Source organism: Phyllobates terribilis, unplaced genomic scaffold, assembly GCF_046119375.1.
Source record: "Phyllobates terribilis strain yellow unplaced genomic scaffold, ASM4611937v1 Scaffold_361__1_contigs__length_1927384, whole genome shotgun sequence".
Lineage (NCBI taxonomy): Eukaryota > Metazoa > Chordata > Amphibia > Anura > Dendrobatidae > Phyllobates > Phyllobates terribilis.
This window is the reverse complement of record NW_027363121.1, coordinates 1,217,987-1,230,498: the sequence shown is the minus strand read 5'-3', so window position 1 is coordinate 1,230,498 and position 12,512 is coordinate 1,217,987. Positions and strand designations below refer to the sequence as shown.

Here is a 12,512-nt window from a genome sequence, read left to right as displayed (position 1 = left end):
GGGTGGGAACAGCAGGGGGTGAAGGTGCTGTGTTTAAAGAGGTGGAGTTATGCAGATCTAAAACGCGTGGATTGCAGCAGCAGCAAGCCGAAAAGTGCAGGCATGTAAGGGATCTAGAGGTTGACAACATGTCTTCTTAACGGGAGTCCAGGAGCTCATCTCCACAAATGGACTTTTTAGGATCCTTGGGTGGCTCCGTAGTTTGAAACCAATTCTGGTTATCGCTTCTCGGCCTTTTGGCTAAGATCAAGTGTAGTATCTGTTCTTATCAGTTTAATATCTGATACGTCCCCTATCTGGGGACCATATATTAAATGGATTTTTAGAACAGGGAGATGGAAAAAGAGCTTGCTCTGTCCACTCCACGCATTGACCTGGTATTGCAGTATCTCCAGGACCGGTGCACCCCTTCTTTAATGCAGTTTCTAAAATCAGAAAGAATTGAATTCAATGTTTTTTGTTCATTTTGCTTGTTTGTCGGATTTTGGGATGGACTCTTTGGCTCTGCTTTTCTTCTCCTCATTGGATTTTTCATGTTCAAAGTTGCAGAAGCCAGATTACAAGCTCATTTTGGTTCAACTTCAGCAACTGTGCATTGCATTGCCATGTAATGTGATGCAATGCTATCTTTCTAGCTCTCCCTTTTTACTTCCTTTTGGATAAACAGACATATTAGGCAAGCATTTTGGAGCTTTCACCTAAATAACTACAGGTGGTGAGATAAGCTGCACAATATAATTGACCTTTCAGTATATTGTTGCACACACACCATCTATTTAGCAGATGCCCTTGTTATCAACAGCAGCCTTTTAAACTCACCTGAGCTAACAGGTATGTGCGCTGGTTACTCTGCTGCGCTTAAAATGACTTTTTTGGTTTGCTACAATGCCTTTTCTGAAACGTTGTCTCCTTCTGCTGGAACACTGACTTCTTTCATTTAATGCCTGCAGACTATAAAAGAGAACCCAACCCAAAAAGTTTGGTTGATTAGTCTGTGGCATTCTGTTAAACTGTTGCTTATGGCGGTCTCTGTGAGCTTCTCAGCGACATTCAGCCAGCCAGGTATCCTGCCTGCAGTAGATGGAATGTGGCAATGGAACGCTGGCTGCGCGTGTCATAATAGGCTCTGAGCCTTTATATACCTGTGCACAGCAGCAGCCACCTTCAGTCTGCTGCTGGACAGCCAGCAGCAGCAGCAGCAGGAGAGGTATGTAATCAGGAGCCCTCCTGCTAAGGGTAGACAGCTGCTCGTTCCACCCCACCCCCCGCCTTAATTGGTTCTCCTCCCTTCCAACGGTGTTGAGGCGGGTGGGAACAGCAGGGGGTGAAGGTGCTGTGTTTAAAGAGGTGGAGTTATGCAGATCTAAAACGCGTGGATTGCAGCAGCAGCAAGCCGAAAAGTGCAGGCATGTAAGGGATCTAGAGGTTGACAACATGTCTTCTTAACGGGAGTCCAGGAGCTCATCTCCACAAATGGACTTTTTAGGATCCTTGGGTGGCTCCGTAGTTTGAAACCAATTCTGGTTATCGCTTCTCGGCCTTTTGGCTAAGATCAAGTGTAGTATCTGTTCTTTTAAGAACACAAGAGCTACGATCTACACTTGACGAGAGCGATCGAACTCAGAAGGAGAAGAGCTTCGGAGCCCAGCTGACATCGGAGAAGAAGGCGGATATCGGTGGGAGGAAGAAGCTCTAAAGAATCCAGAAGAAGACGAAGACTCGGAGAAGAATTGGGCTGTCCTGTGGAATCTTCGAGGAAGAAAATCATCGAGACAAAGACCTTTCGGGGAATTTGTCCAGAACACGACGGGAGAAGAATCTGCATAGCTCCACCCATTCCGGGAAGAGTTCCAGATCCAGCTCCAAGAAGTAACTGCAGGAGGAAAGCCATGGCAAGCGCTGCGAGGAAGGCCGAAAAGAAGAGCCTGGAGCCGGGGACAGCCAGGAGGGCCCAGCCAGGAGCCGATTCTGACCCCAAGGACTCTGCCTCCACGAATGGCCAGCAGAAGGGACCCCAGAAGCCCCGCCACGAAGCTCCAGCCCTGGAGCCATGGATGCGGCAGACGGTGGCCCTGAAGCCGAAGGAAGTGGATGGGAGGGTGCCGCACATGTCCTCGGACGTGTTCTGCCAGAAGATGCTGCTGGATCGAGGCTTCTCCAGGTCGGACACCCTCAGCATCCAGACCTTCTTGACGGGGATCTTCTTCGTCACCTTCGCCACTGTGAACACCTGCAGGAGGTTCTGGGAAATGGTAAGCGCAAAAGGACCGGATAATTCTTTCTCTGCCTTTACAGGTAGCTGCCCTATCCAGAGGGACGAAAGGAGGATCACGGTCTCCATGCGCAACCCGCACACCCCAGGCCAAGACATCTGTACCTTCCTGAGACGCTTCTGTTTGGTTGTGAAGGAACCCTCTCACATCCTGAATGGACTCGGCTTCTGGACAGGTAAGTGGTCGGTGACCGTTAGACTTCACAGGGACCTGGCGTACTCAGACGGACTTCGGCACCTGCCCCCGACATTCTCCCTGGGCAACTCCTACGGCCTCATCTATTACCCGGACATGCCGCGGAACTGCAGGAGATGCGGCAAGAACGGCCACGAGATGAAGAACTGCAAGGAGGATGCCTGCAGGATTTGTCGAGTGACGGGACACAGCTCGAAGGACTGCCCGAAGAAGACGTCCTGCAACCTGTGTGGGCTGGCGGCTCATCTGTACAAGGATTGCCCCAAGCGTGAGAGATCCTGGGCATCGGTGGTTGCGACGACCCCAGCTCCGGAGGACAAGGCCCCGACGACCAGGCCTGTGAAGGTCAAGGACGCGACGACCAAGGCCCCAGCGGCCAAGGCCGAGACGACCAAGGCCAAAGCGGTCAAGGAGTCGGTGGCCAAAGCCCCAGCGACGGTCCCAGCAGCTCCGAAGCAGAAGAAAAAGTCAAAGGAGGGTAAGAGTTCTGTCACCCCTCTCTCGATCCCTCCCCCTGCCACCCCCGTCCAATCCCCCCCCACCCCGGCCACCCCTGCTGAGGATTCCACTTCCTCTTCCTCCTTCCCCTACTCCTCAGCAGGTGTCCTTTCCCCTGCCCCGGCAGCCACTCTCCCTCCCCAGACCATGGTAGCGGTGGAATTAACCTTTCCTCCACCTGCCGCTATCTATTCCGAGGAGGATTTTCCCCTTCTTGTCTCCCCAGTTCCAACTCGGGGAAAGAGGAAGGTGGAGGACAGCCCTGCTACTGAATCCTCCAAAAAGAAGATTCTGGATTTCGTAGGCGAAAAGGAGGATACCCTCCCTGAGCCAGAAGAGATGGAGCACATGGTTGAGACCCTGGTGGCCGAGCCAGAAGAGGAGGAACTGGTGGTCGCCGAGATCGAGGCCGCGCTGCTTGACCAGATGGAGGAAGAGGGCCTGCTGGTGATCCCGTCACCAGCAGTCAACACCGACGAGGGACCACCCGACCGGAGTGGTAACTAAGGTGTATTGCCTGCGCTAACTTTTTCTTTTTTCCCTACATGATGGCTAATATTAACTTATTTTCCATTAATGTCAGGAGCATCAAGGACAAGTTCAGACGTCAGACTATTTATGCCTTCCTTACTTCCCAGTTGTGTGATGTTTATATGTTGCAGGAATGTTCCCTTCCCTCCTCTAGGTCCTTCAAACATCTGGCCAGGGAGTGGTCCCACGGTCCATCCTACTGGTCCGGTGGGGGTGACTGCAAGTCTGCGGGGGTCGCAATTCTGATCAGGGGGGGCGCATTCACGCTTGAGTCCGTCCAGGAGCTCATCTGCGGCAGGGCTCTTGTTGTAGATGGCAACTGGGCGGGAGAACCTGTCAGGTTCATCAACGTGTATGCGTCCCCACTGAAGAATGAGCGTTTGGAGCTTTTCCAGACCCTGCGGCTTCAGCTTGCCACCACCAGGACCTTAGTGATGGCCGGGGATTTCAACTGCCCCATCGAGGAGGATGGTCGTAGTTCTGGCACATCTGCCAAGTTGGACATCACGTCCAAGCTGCTCATCGAGATGGTAACCGAGGCCTCTCTTCAGGATGTGGTGGGCTCCATGGGGAGAGGCTCCACAAACTATTCGTGGAGCCGACCCGATGGCTCACTCCGCTCCAGGATTGACTTTGTGTTCACCTCTCGGGCAGTCAGGCAGAGTAGGCACTCGATGGTCCCCTGCTTCTTCTCCGACCACAGAGCCATTCACTTACAAGGTGTCCTCGGCGACGGTTTTCCGTCCGGCCCCGGCTCCTGGAAGCTGAATTGTGCTCTGCTGGCTCAGGATGAAGTCGTGGAGGAGCTGAGAGCAGCCTACGCAATGTGGCAGTCCTACAAGGGTAGCTTCCAAACAGTCTCTGATTGGTGGGAATATGTTAAACTTGAGTTTCGCTGTTTCTTTCAGGCCAAGGGTCGACAACAGGCGTGTGAGAAGAGGAGGGACTTCAGAGGGCTGCAGCGCGAGCTGCGGTCGCTGCAGGACCTTCTTCACTGCGGCTGGGACGTGAGGGAGGAGCTGGAGGAGACCAAGAAGAGCCTGAAAAGGCACTTTGAGGAGGAGTCCAAGCGAATCGTCTTCCGTTCCAAAGTGGAGAATCTGGAGAAGGGTGAGAAATGTAACTCATTCTTTTTCAGGAAACTTCATGCCGGTCACACGCCCCTGAACGAGCTGCGAGACGAGAGCGGAAACATGCGACGTGGGAAGGAGGACGTGATGAAGGTCGTCAGCGACTTCTACAGCGAACTCTACTCCCACAAGACTACCGACCCCGACGCTGCTGATAAGTTCCTGTCAGGTATCACTAACCATCTTGATCCTGCAGGCACGGCAGCCTTGGACAAACCTCTGATGGTGGGCGAATTGCTCTCTGCCGCTAAATCCTTTAGGACCGGCAGGACCCCGGGCAGTGATGGTCTTCCAGCGGAGCTCTATGTAGCGCTGGGAGACCTCATCTGTCCGGACCTGTTGGACCTGTACGAGGAGATGGTGGTGGAGGGTAGAATGCCTCCATCTTTGAGGGAAGGAATGGTCACGATCCTGTACAAGCGGAAGGGAGAGAGGTGCGACCTGAGGAATTGGCGTCCCATCACTCTGCTCAACGTGGACTACAAGATCCTGGCCAAGACGATGGCGACACGACTTAAGACGGTCATCGGACGGATCATCCACCCGGACCAGACCTGCGGCATCCCTGGACGTCGCATCGCAGACAGCCTCGCTCTCGTGCGGGACACGGTCGAGTACATCAAGGTCCGCCGCGCACACGCGGCCCTGGTCTCCTTGGATCAGGAGAAGGCCTTCGACCGGGTTTCCCACGAGTTCATGGGCCGAGCTCTGCACCGGTTAGGTTTGGGTAACATGTTTTGTTCGTATGTCCGTCTGATGTATTTTGATATCCACAGCTCGGTGTTGGTGAACGGCGGGAAGACTGACCCCTTCCCTGTCCTCTCTGGGGTCAGACAAGGCTGCCCTCTATCACCTCTTCTTTTTGTTTGTGTTATAGAACTCTTCGCAGAGGCTATCCGGCAGAATGGAGAGATCAGAGGGATCACCGCACCGGGTCCGGGACGACACGAGGTCAAGTGCTCGCTCTACATGGACGACGTCACCGTCTTCTGCGCTGATCGTGGTTCAGTCGACGCCCTCGTCCAGACGTGTGAGAGGTTCGGCCGGGCTTCAGGGGCCAAAGTCAACTGCAGGAAGTCGGAAGCCATGCTCTTCGGGGATTGGCAGCCGGCCTCCTCCGCCCCCTTCCCCTTCAACATTCAACCGGATTTCCTCAAGGTGCTGGGAGTCTGGTTCGGGAAGGAAGGAGCGGCCCTCAAGTCCTGGCAAGAACGCTTGGCCAAGGTGAAGCAACGGATCGGACTCTGGAGCCTCAGACACCTCACTTGTGAGGGTAAGGCACTCGTCCTGCGTAATGAGGTCCTGCCCGTCTTGCAGTACACGGCGCAGGCCTGGCCCCCACACGTCACTGTGTGCAGGGCCATTACCAGGACAGTGTTTCACTTTGTCTGGGGATCCAAGATGGACAGAGTCAGGCGGGCCGTCATGTACAAGGAGCCTCGCAAGGGTGGGAAGGGCGTTCCAGATATCCCCACCCTCCTGCGATCCTCTTTTGTGTGTGATTGTGTCCGCCGGACTTTGCAAGTCAAGAATGGCTCCGCGGGCAGGTCCATGTCTCGCTTCTTCCTGCTTCCTCTTTGGAGGCGACTCGGCTGGGACAAGTGGGACAGCTCCTTCCCCTAAAACTGGACGACGCCATGGTTCTACGGAGACGTCGTTCGATTTGTGGGGGAACATCAACTGGAGGGACTCAAGCCCGACTTGTGGAAGCCCAAAACTATCCACAAGCTCATCAGAGCCAAGGATGACGTGGAGAACATCACAGGACTTCACCAGGACACGCTGGAGACTGTGTGGACAAATGTGTCGTCTGACAGGCTGACCAACGGGCACAAGGACTTGTCGTGGATGGCGATTCAGGGCGGACTGCCCGTCCGGTCATTCATGCATGCCCGGAACCTGTGCAAGACCCGGTACTGCCCAAGGTGCCCCTTCGTGGAGGAAACATCTTTGCACACTTTTTGGGACTGCGGATTTGCACAGCGCCTGTTGACTGCCCTTGAGGACGACCTGAGGAACTCTGTCCCCAGGGCGAGCCTATCGCACCATTCTGTGTTTTACGGACTCTTCTCTGGGGTTCATACCGTCGGAGCCATCCAGGAGGCTTGGCGCCTTATGAACTGCTTCAAGGATGCCGTTTGGGTCGCCAGGAACCGGCTCATCTTGAGGAGGGAGAGGATGTGCATCCAGGACTGCCGCAGGCTGATCCACAGCCTGCTCAGAGACTATTCCATCGTGGACAGTCCGGAGGACGAGGATGAGGACTAAACCCCTCCTCCCCCTCTCCCCTTATGTGTCTTGTCTTTCAATAAAGATTCGGGCCTGTGATTTTCCCCTCCCCATCCCCTTTTTCCCAATCCCCATCCCTTATCACGGTTCGTCGTACTGTATTGATTGACATGCTTTTTCTTTCAGATTGAGTGTTTTGTGTAGCATAGGGGTGTGATGTGTCTAGTTAGTGCGTCGTATCCTCATGCTATGTAAATATGATGTAGAATTCTGTGTGTACTGGGCTGCGGCACTGTACACTGTCTGTTAACTTATTTTTTGTGCTAATAAAAGATATATTCAATCAAAAAAAATCTGTTCTTATCAGTTTAATATCTGATACCTCCCCTATCTGGGGACCATATATTAAATGGATTTTTAGAACAGGGAGATGGAAAAAGAGCTTGCTCTGTCCACTCCACGCATTGACCTGGTATTGCAGTATCTCCAGGACCGGTGCACCCCTTCTTTAATGCAGTTTCTAAAATCAGAAAGAATTGAATTCAATGTTTTTTGTTCATTTTGCTTGTTTGTCGGATTTTGGGATGGACTCTTTGGCTTTGCTTTTCTTCTCCTCATTGGATTTTTCATGTTCAAAGTTGCAGAAGCCAGATTACAAGCTCATTTTGGTTCAACTTCAGCAACTGTGCATTGCATTGCCATGTAATGTGATGCAATGCTATCTTTCTAGCTCTCCCTTTTTACTTCCTTTTGGATAAACAGACATATTAGGCAAGCATTTTGGAGCTTTCACCTAAATAACTACAGGTGGTGAGATAAGCTGCACAATATAATTGACCTTTCAGTATATTGTTGCACACACACCATCTATTTAGCAAATGCCCTTGTTATCAACAGCAGCCTTTTAAACTCACCTGAGCTAACAGGTATGTGCGCTGGTTACTCTGCTGCGCTTAAAATTTCTTTTTTGGTTTGCTACAATGCCTTTTCTGAAACGTTGTCTCCTTCTGCTGGAACACTGACTTCTTTCATTTAATGCCTGCAGACTATAAAAGAGAACCCAACCCAAAAAGTTTGGTTGATTAGTCTGTGGCATTCTGTTAAACTGTTGCTTATGGCGGTCTCTGTGAGCTTCTCAGCGACATTCAGCCAGCCAGGTATCCTGCCTGCAGTAGATGGAATGTGGCAATGGAACGCTGGCTGCGCGTGTCATAATAGGCTCTGAGCCTTTATATACCTGTGCACAGCAGCAGCCACCTTCAGTCTGCTGCTGGACAGCCAGCAGCAGCAGCAGCAGGAGAGGTATGTAATCAGGAGCCCTCCTGCTAAGGGTAGACAGCTGCTCGTTCCACCCCACCCCCCGCCTTAATTGGTTCTCCTCCCTTCCAACGGTGTTGAGGCGGGTGGGAACAGCAGGGGGTGAAGGTGCTGTGTTTAAAGAGGTGGAGTTATGCAGATCTAAAACGCGTGGATTGCAGCAGCAGCAAGCCGAAAAGTGCAGGCATGTAAGGGATCTAGAGGTTGACAACATGTCTTCTTAACGGGAGTCCAGGAGCTCATCTCCACAAATGGACTTTTTAGGATCCTTGGGTGGCTCCGTAGTTTGAAACCAATTCTGGTTATCGCTTCTCGGCCTTTTGGCTAAGATCAAGTGTAGTATCTGTTCTTATCAGTTTAATATCTGATACGTCCCCTATCTGGGGACCATATATTAAATGGATTTTTAGAACAGGGAGATGGAAAAAGAGCTTGCTCTGTCCACTCCACGCATTGACCTGGTATTGCAGTATCTCCAGGACTGGTGCACCCCTTCTTTAATGCAGTTTCTAAAGTCAGAAAGAATTGAATTCAATGTTTTTTGTTCATTTTGCTTGTTTGTCGGATTTTGGGATGGACTCTTTGGCTCTGCTTTTCTTCTCCTCATTGGATTTTTCATGTTCAAAGTTGCAGAAGCCAGATTACAAGCTCATTTTGGTTCAACTTCAGCAACTGTGCATTGCATTGCCATGTAATGTGATGCAATGCTATCTTTCTAGCTCTCCCTTTTTACTTCCTTTTGGATAAACAGACATATTAGGCAAGCATTTTGGAGCTTTCACCTAAATAACTACAGGTGGTGAGATAAGCTGCACAATATAATTGACCTTTCAGTATATTGTTGCACACACACCATCTATTTAGCAAATGCCCTTGTTATCAACAGCAGCCTTTTAAACTCACCTGAGCTAACAGGTATGTGCGCTGGTTACTCTGCTGCGCTTAAAATTTCTTTTTTGGTTTGCTACAATGCCTTTTCTGAAACGTTGTCTCCTTCTGCTGGAACACTGACTTCTTTCATTTAATGCCTGCAGACTATAAAAGAGAACCCAACCCAAAAAGTTTGGTTGATTAGTCTGTGGCATTCTGTTAAACTGTTGCTTATGGCGGTCTCTGTGAGCTTCTCAGCGACATTCAGCCAGCCAGGTATCCTGCCTGCAGTAGATGGAATGTGGCAATGGAACACTGGCTGCGCGTGTCATAATAGGCTCTGAGCCTTTATATACCTGTGCACAGCAGCAGCCACCTTCAGTCTGCTGCTGGACAGCCAGCAGCAGCAGCAGCAGGAGAGGTATGTAATCAGGAGCCCTCCTGCTAAGGGTAGACAGCTGCTCGTTCCACCCCACCCCCCGCCTTAATTGGTTCTCCTCCCTTCCAACGGTGTTGAGGCGGGTGGGAACAGCAGGGGGTGAAGGTGCTGTGTTTAAAGAGGTGGAGTTATGCAGATCTAAAACGCGTGGATTGCAGCAGCAGCAAGCCGAAAAGTGCAGGCATGTAAGGGATCTAGAGGTTGACAACATGTCTTCTTAACGGGAGTCCAGGAGCTCATCTCCACAAATGGACTTTTTAGGATCCTTGGGTGGCTCCGTAGTTTGAAACCAATTCTGGTTATCGCTTCTCGGCCTTTTGGCTAAGATCAAGTGTAGTATCTGTTCTTATCAGTTTAATATCTGATACGTCCCCTATCTGGGGACCATATATTAAATGGATTTTTAGAACAGGGAGATGGAAAAAGAGCTTGCTCTGTCCACTCCACGCATTGACCTGGTATTGCAGTATCTCCAGGACCGGTGCACCCCTTCTTTAATGCAGTTTCTAAAATCAGAAAGAATTGAATTCAATGTTTTTTGTTCATTTTGCTTGTTTGTCGGATTTTGGGATGGACTCTTTGGCTCTGCTTTTCTTCTCCTCATTGGATTTTTCATGTTCAAAGTTGCAGAAGCCAGATTACAAGCTCATTTTGGTTCAACTTCAGCAACTGTGCATTGCATTGCCATGTAATGTGATGCAATGCTATCTTTCTAGCTCTCCCTTTTTACTTCCTTTTGGATAAACAGACATATTAGGCAAGCATTTTGGAGCTTTCACCTAAATAACTACAGGTGGTGAGATAAGCTGCACAATATAATTGACCTTTCAGTATATTGTTGCACACACACCATCTATTTAGCAAATGCCCTTGTTATCAACAGCAGCCTTTTAAACTCACCTGAGCTAACAGGTATGTGCGCTGGTTACTCTGCTGCGCTTAAAATTTCTTTTTTGGTTTGCTACAATGCCTTTTCTGAAACGTTGTCTCCTTCTGCTGGAACACTGACTTCTTTCATTTAATGCCTGCAGACTATAAAAGAGAACCCAACCCAAAAAGTTTGGTTGATTAGTCTGTGGCATTCTGTTAAACTGTTGCTTATGGCGGTCTCTGTGAGCTTCTCAGCGACATTCAGCCAGCCAGGTATCCTGCCTGCAGTAGATGGAATGTGGCAATGGAACACTGGCTGCGCGTGTCATAATAGGCTCTGAGCCTTTATATACCTGTGCACAGCAGCAGCCACCTTCAGTCTGCTGCTGGACAGCCAGCAGCAGCAGCAGCAGGAGAGGTATGTAATCAGGAGCCCTCCTGCTAAGGGTAGACAGCTGCTCGTTCCACCCCACCCCCCGCCTTAATTGGTTCTCCTCCCTTCCAACGGTGTTGAGGCGGGTGGGAACAGCAGGGGGTGAAGGTGCTGTGTTTAAAGAGGTGGAGTTATGCAGATCTAAAACGCGTGGATTGCAGCAGCAGCAAGCCGAAAAGTGCAGGCATGTAAGGGATCTAGAGGTTGACAACATGTCTTCTTAACGGGAGTCCAGGAGCTCATCTCCACAAATGGACTTTTTAGGATCCTTGGGTGGCTCCGTAGTTTGAAACCAATTCTGGTTATCGCTTCTCGGCCTTTTGGCTAAGATCAAGTGTAGTATCTGTTCTTATCAGTTTAATATCTGATACGTCCCCTATCTGGGGACCATATATTAAATGGATTTTTAGAACAGGGAGATGGAAAAAGAGCTTGCTCTGTCCACTCCACGCATTGACCTGGTATTGCAGTATCTCCAGGACCGGTGCACCCCTTCTTTAATGCAGTTTCTAAAATCAGAAAGAATTGAATTCAATGTTTTTTGTTCATTTTGCTTGTTTGTCGGATTTTGGGATGGACTCTTTGGCTCTGCTTTTCTTCTCCTCATTGGATTTTTCATGTTCAAAGTTGCAGAAGCCAGATTACAAGCTCATTTTGGTTCAACTTCAGCAACTGTGCATTGCATTGCCATGTAATGTGATGCAATGCTATCTTTCTAGCTCTCCCTTTTTACTTCCTTTTGGATAAACAGACATATTAGGCAAGCATTTTGGAGCTTTCACCTAAATAACTACAGGTGGTGAGATAAGCTGCACAATATAATTGACCTTTCAGTATATTGTTGCACACACACCATCTATTTAGCAAATGCCCTTGTTATCAACAGCAGCCTTTTAAACTCACCTGAGCTAACAGGTATGTGCGCTGGTTACTCTGCTGCGCTTAAAATTTCTTTTTTGGTTTGCTACAATGCCTTTTCTGAAACGTTGTCTCCTTCTGCTGGAACACTGACTTCTTTCATTTAATGCCTGCAGACTATAAAAGAGAACCCAACCCAAAAAGTTTGGTTGATTAGTCTGTGGCATTCTGTTAAACTGTTGCTTATGGCGGTCTCTGTGAGCTTCTCAGCGACATTCAGCCAGCCAGGTATCCTGCCTGCAGTAGATGGAATGTGGCAATGGAACACTGGCTGCGCGTGTCATAATAGGCTCTGAGCCTTTATATACCTGTGCACAGCAGCAGCCACCTTCAGTCTGCTGCTGGACAGCCAGCAGCAGCAGCAGCAGGAGAGGTATGTAATCAGGAGCCCTCCTGCTAAGGGTAGACAGCTGCTCGTTCCACCCCACCCCCCGCCTTAATTGGTTCTCCTCCCTTCCAACGGTGTTGAGGCGGGTGGGAACAGCAGGGGGTGAAGGTGCTGTGTTTAAAGAGGTGGAGTTATGCAGATCTAAAACGCGTGGATTGCAGCAGCAGCAAGCCGAAAAGTGCAGGCATGTAAGGGATCTAGAGGTTGACAACATGTCTTCTTAACGGGAGTCCAGGAGCTCATCTCCACAAATGGACTTTTTAGGATCCTTGGGTGGCTCCGTAGTTTGAAACCAATTCTGGTTATCGCTTCTCGGCCTTTTGGCACGATCTGTAGTGGGTTGTGACATTGGGCTGAAGGTTACTGTGGTGGCAGAACCGATTCTTGGCCTTTGGAGATATCCAGTGCTGCTTTTGGGAAT

General features: G+C 50.1%; 5 non-coding genes and 1 pseudogene across 5 annotated transcripts; all 6 read left to right on the top strand.

Moving 5' to 3' along the window:
- Positions 1-220: 220 nt before the first annotated feature.
- On the top strand, positions 221-411 carry LOC141222447 (U2 spliceosomal RNA). Its single transcript, XR_012290218.1, has one exon. It is a non-coding gene; the product is annotated as a U2 spliceosomal RNA (small nuclear RNA).
- Positions 412-1,526: 1,115 nt separating this feature from the next.
- Positions 1,527-1,624, top strand: LOC141222327 (U2 spliceosomal RNA; annotated as a pseudogene).
- Positions 1,625-7,167: 5,543 nt separating this feature from the next.
- LOC141222848 (U2 spliceosomal RNA) lies at positions 7,168-7,362 on the top strand. The gene has a single exon (XR_012290593.1). It is a non-coding gene; the product is annotated as a U2 spliceosomal RNA (small nuclear RNA).
- A 1,115-nt stretch (positions 7,363-8,477) lies between these two features.
- On the top strand, positions 8,478-8,668 carry LOC141222738 (U2 spliceosomal RNA). Its single transcript, XR_012290494.1, has one exon. It is a non-coding gene; the product is annotated as a U2 spliceosomal RNA (small nuclear RNA).
- Positions 8,669-9,783: 1,115 nt separating this feature from the next.
- LOC141222446 (U2 spliceosomal RNA) lies at positions 9,784-9,974 on the top strand. The gene has a single exon (XR_012290217.1). It is a non-coding gene; the product is annotated as a U2 spliceosomal RNA (small nuclear RNA).
- A 1,115-nt stretch (positions 9,975-11,089) lies between these two features.
- On the top strand, positions 11,090-11,280 carry LOC141222445 (U2 spliceosomal RNA). Its single transcript, XR_012290216.1, has one exon. It is a non-coding gene; the product is annotated as a U2 spliceosomal RNA (small nuclear RNA).
- Positions 11,281-12,512: the final 1,232 nt, after the last annotated feature.